At 41.2% G+C, this 5,341-nt stretch overlaps 1 pseudogene; it reads left to right on the top strand.

Moving 5' to 3' along the window:
- Positions 1-1,551: 1,551 nt before the first annotated feature.
- LOC114052197 lies at positions 1,552-4,440 on the top strand (annotated as a pseudogene).
- The last annotated feature ends 901 nt before the right edge of the window (positions 4,441-5,341 follow it).

The raw sequence follows: 5,341 nt of genomic DNA on the forward strand, positions 1-5,341 counted from the left end.
TACCACCTACCCCTAAGGGTTGTTGTGAAAATTAAATGAGATAATATTTGTAAAGCCCTTTACACAGTGCTTGACACAGAGTAGATGCTATATAAATGCTTCCTTCTTAGTCATTTATATTAATTTAATTGTAAATGCTTGCTAAACTACTTTAGTTGATGTTCAATACTGTTTTCAATAAAACATTTAAATTAAATGTAAAAAGTTAAAGCCAAATGAAATGCTAAGGGTTATGTAATTACTCTAAGGCAAGGACAGGACCTAAACTCCCATTTTCTTGATGATGATGCAGGCTGTCTATCCCTTATATCACACCATTTCTTGCTTCACTAACTTCTCTGGGCAAAATAGTGCTTTCTTACTGGACCAGTATAGGCATCCATGGCCAAGATAAGGGTTCAAGATGATATTTGTACTCTGACTGAGAAATGACCAATATGAAGACTTCACACAAAATGACATTCCACTGATTATATGTGTGTGTGGATGTGTGTGCGTACCTGTATGCGCGCCCAAGGTTTTAGAGGGGTTGTTGTTCATTCATTTCAGTCATATCCAATTCTTCATGCCCCCATTTGGGGTCTTCTTGGCAAAGATCCTGGAGTGGTTTGACATTTTCTTCTCTAGCTCATTTTGCAGATGAGGAAACTGAGGCAGACAGAGCTAAGTGACTTATCCAGGATCACACAGCTAGTGAGTGTCTGAGGCTGGATTTGAACTCAGGTCTTCTTGACTCCAGTCCTGGCACTCTATCCACTGCCCATCTAGCTGCCCTTGTGCCTCCTGGCTGGCAGAGCTGGGTAGGAGGGAGATAATTCCTGAGGTACTTTTACTCATAGGACCATAGGTCTAGACCCAAATGCAGTATTTAGCTAGAAAATGCTCCTAGATCCTCCATCAAAAGGCTCAGTGCCAAGAGAAAGGACTGAGTTGTTGTTAGAGGCACCCCACTGTGTTCCTAGTCCCAGCTTCCCCCACAAAGGCATCAATCATTCCTACTTGGCAGAGAGGTGGGCCAGATGGAAGGCCATTTTTACCCTGGTCTCGACAGAACGTACTCAAAATAAAAATAACATGTCCCAGAGACTCCTCTTCTCTCCCAGTCTTGTTTATTCCTGGCAGAAAAGGGAGGGCTCCCCACAGATTGCAATAATTAATACTGACACCAGTGTGCCAAGAAAGAGGACCTGATCCTCCCCTTTTCTCAGCCTTCAATGCACCCCCAGCCCCAACATTTCTTTATTTCTTCATATAACAATAATAGCAAGCATTTCTATAGCACTATAAACCTTGCTAGGCACTTTACTTATGTTATGTCATCTGATCCTCACAACAACCCTACGTATCATTATTATTTCCATTTTACAGATAAAAAACTGAGGCAGAGAGGGGTTAAATGACTTGCCTAGGGTCACACAGTTAGTGTGAGGCCAGATTTGAACTCAGGCTTTCCTGACTCCAGGTCCTGTGGCACTACACTTGGCTTAGCTGTCTATATTTCCCACAGTACCGAATACATTCCGAATACAGAATTCCCATAGTAACTGCTCAATGAATGTTTGTCGATGCAATGACTGGTTTATCCATACTGTCAAAAAAGTGAGAGGTGAGTGACAGCAGCAGAGGAGGATATCATAAGTATGAGAGTTCTTCAGTGACTCTTCAACAGGGGAAAGCAAAGAGAAAGGGAGAAGTAAGGGAGCTAGTCTGGGGAGGGGCACCTCTGCTTCTTCCTCCCCAGTTCTCCCCACCCTGTGCAAGAATTATACACTGAACAATGTTATACTCCATTTGCAATACTAAAGTATAAATGGCAGAACCAAACGATTCTCCTTAGAGGCATCACAGGGCACAGAGTAAGCTGGGAATATTTTAAAATAAGAGTTTCTTTCCCACCTATCAAGATTTAGCTGCCAACAAAGCTATAATTAATATGGGGTAAATGGGACTCTTCCCCAAGGTACTGACTTAGATGAGATGTGCTTTCTTCTCATATCAACCAACCACCATCTCCAAGCATTGATTTGTGGTTGATCTTCTGCCAGGCTTTGTGTGGCTCAGCCTTCTTTGAGCTGTGACCTCTCAGTGCAATGATAATCTTGGTCAGGTTGTCTTCTGCGCTACTGCCTCATGTGACATCCTATGACAACCCCCAACAATTTTTTGAAACACATACAACGACCCCCATAGGAATCCCCAGGGTTCCACTCAATTACAAGTGACATAAGTAACCAAGCTGCAGAATGGGTTTTTGTTTTTGTTTTTGTTTTTGTGAGGCAATTGGGGTTAAGTGACTTGCCCAAGATCACACAGCTAGTAAGTGTCAAGTGTTTGGTCTGAGGCCAGATTTGAACTCAGGTCCTCCTAACTTCAGGGCCAGTGCACTATCCACTGTGCCACCTAGCTGCCCCTAAGTTGCAGAATGTTGCCCAGAATTGTCTCTAGTTGGAGCCGCTGAGTGTCTTCCTCTTAAAGCCAGGCATGTTTCGGCTGTGTGTCTTCTGGGTAAAGCTTCCCAAAGAATTTAGCTATTCTGGCACTAAAGTAAAAACCATCAAAAGGCTTTTAGTCTCTGATCTGCAGATCTAAAGTATTTACCCCTCGGCAAGATAGTCAGGTTAATAATCAAAGTTATTCTGATTCCCCAAATGCTTAAATATTTATGCCACTGACTATTTAACAATTTACTTTGTGCGACTTCTAGAAGCTGGGGTGTTTCTAGCCGCTGGGCACAAGTGTCTTTACTTAGATGTGAGAAATCTAACAATATAAGAATCAGTCATCCACAGTTTCAGAGCTTGAAGGATACTTTAGAGACCATCTAGTCTAACCTTTTTATTTTACAAATGAGGAAACTGTATCTCAGAGAGGCTAAATAATATATCCAAGGTCTAGGAGGTAGGAATTATACAAAGGTCCTCTGCCTCAAATTCCAGTTCCTTTCTAGAATCATAACTATGCTGGTGCAACTACAGTTTTGTCCCAAGCTGCCAACCTGGGGGAGGGCACATTCTTCCTCCTCCCTTCTCATGCTTCCCATGTGGACTATGGGAAACCTTGACACACCATGCTGAAACCTGACTTAGTTGACAAGTCAGCAAGCATTTATTAAGCACCTACTCTCTGCCAGTAGGCCTGGAGTCAAGAAGACCTAAGTTCAAATCTGGTCGGTCAGATTTGTCAATGAAGTCAATTAAGTTCTGTTGGCCTTAATCCACTAAAGAAAGTAAATGACAAATCACTCCAGTATCTCTGCCAAGAAAACCCCATGGACAGTGTGGTTCACGGGGTCACAAAGAGTCAGGCATTACTGAACAATAACAAAATCCGCCAGGCTAGATGCATCTAGATGGTACAGTGGATAGAGTTCTAGGCCTGAAGTCATGAAGACTAATCTTCCTGAATTCAAATCTGCCATCAGATACTTATTAGCTGTGTGACTCTGGGCAAGTCACCAACCCTGTTTGCCTCTGTTTTCTCATCTGTAAAATGAGGTAGAGAAGGAAATGGCAAATTGTTCCAATATCTCTACCAAGAAAACCCCAAATAGGGTCACAAAGAATTGGACGGGACTGAAAAATGACTGAGCAACAATATCTGCTAGGCACTGTGCTGAGTACTGGGGATACAAAGAAAAAAAAACAAAATAAAACACTTTTTCCTCTCAAGGAGATCATAGTCTAATGGAGGAGACAACATGCAAACAACAATGTACAAATAAAATAATATAAAGGACAAATGGAGATAATATTAAAGACAAGGTATGAATATTAAGGAGAACTGGGAAACACTCCCCTTCTTCCTCTTCCTCCTCTTCCTCCTCCTTCTGTGGCCCTGAGATACTGAGGAGAGTCATGGCCTGGCCACAGTGACTCAGTGAGCAATAGAATATCCAAATGAGACAGTGTTGGAAATTCTATTCATGGGAAGCTATGTGGTGTTTAGATTTTTTCACAAGACTTGGACAGATTTACTGGTCTTTGTTAGGCAAATATGCTCCTTATACAACTGTGTGAAGGGTTGTAACTTCGGGGCTAAGTTTTATCTACATGATTAAAGTTTATCTATTAAAGGATTGGTATGTTGTAACATATGCCCTGGGAATCTACGACCTCAATCTTTTCATCCCTTTTCTTTTACCAAAGGTAGGTCCCTCCTTAATGGAAGATTCAGATGAAGGTCCTTCCTTACCAACAAAACAAAATGAGAAATTTCATCGTTCCATTCAAAGGCTTCTAGAATTTAAATTTTGGCACTCTGCTACTAAAGGCATTCTTATTGCTATGATCTGTACGTTTTTTGATGATTTCAGTGCCCCTGTGTTCTGGCCAATCGTTGTGATGTACTTTGTCATTCTTTCCTATATGAAAGAGGCAAATAAAGTATATGATAAAATACAGGTGTATACCATTCACACATGGGAAGAGGAACATTTGCTAGTTAGAATCTGAACTGATTTGGTCACCACATAATCTGAGAAAAACTGTTTTGAGCCATTGTAATAATGCTTTTTTTTCTTTATATAAAGTAGTTGATTTAAAAAAAAAAAGGAGAACTAAGAAAATTTTTTGCAGAGGTTGCCATAATCTTTGCCTTCTCCCAGGAGGCAACTTTGTTCTCTTTCATGTACACTCTAGTTCAGCCAAGGCTGTCTTGCGGGGCCTTCCATACAACATCTCATCCTCCTTCTCTGTACAATGTATTCCCCATACCTGGAATACATTCCTTCTTTATATCCTCTCTTGGAATCTCTAATATCCATCAACTCTCAGCCTAAAGGACACCTCCTAAGTGAGGCCTTTACTGGATGCTCTCCCGCCATACCCCTACTACCGAAATGACCTTGTCTTTATTTCGGATATATTTTCCACATCCTTACTTTGTATATACAGAAGAAAAAGCTGGTAGTTGGGCTTGGGTTCAAATCCCACTTCTTCTAAGTACTACCTATATAACTTTGGGTCAGTGATTTAACCTCCTGGACCTTAGTTTCCTCATTTGTGAATGAGGGGATTGGACTACAGAGCCCTCTGAGGTCCCTTGCAACCCTGGATTTAGGATCCTATGTGTACCTGTCATCTTCCCTCATTGAATGGATGTTCTTTAAAGGCAGCAGTTGTTTTAGTTTTGTTTTTGTCTTGTCCTCCACCTCCCTAGCCCCATCTAGCAACAAAGTAGGAATAGTCAATCAATCAATCAGGAAACACTTATTAACTCCCTACTATGTGCTAGGCACTGTGCTAAACACTGTCATAAAGAAGGAGCTTAATAAAGAATGCTTGATTGATTGTTGAACAAGATTAACAATCTTGTTCAGGGACCCTTTCTTTTCTTTCTGACT

The sequence above is a fragment of the Vombatus ursinus genome, unplaced genomic scaffold (genome assembly GCF_900497805.2).
Source record: "Vombatus ursinus unplaced genomic scaffold, bare-nosed wombat genome assembly UNPS02014807.1, whole genome shotgun sequence".
Lineage (NCBI taxonomy): Eukaryota > Metazoa > Chordata > Mammalia > Diprotodontia > Vombatidae > Vombatus > Vombatus ursinus.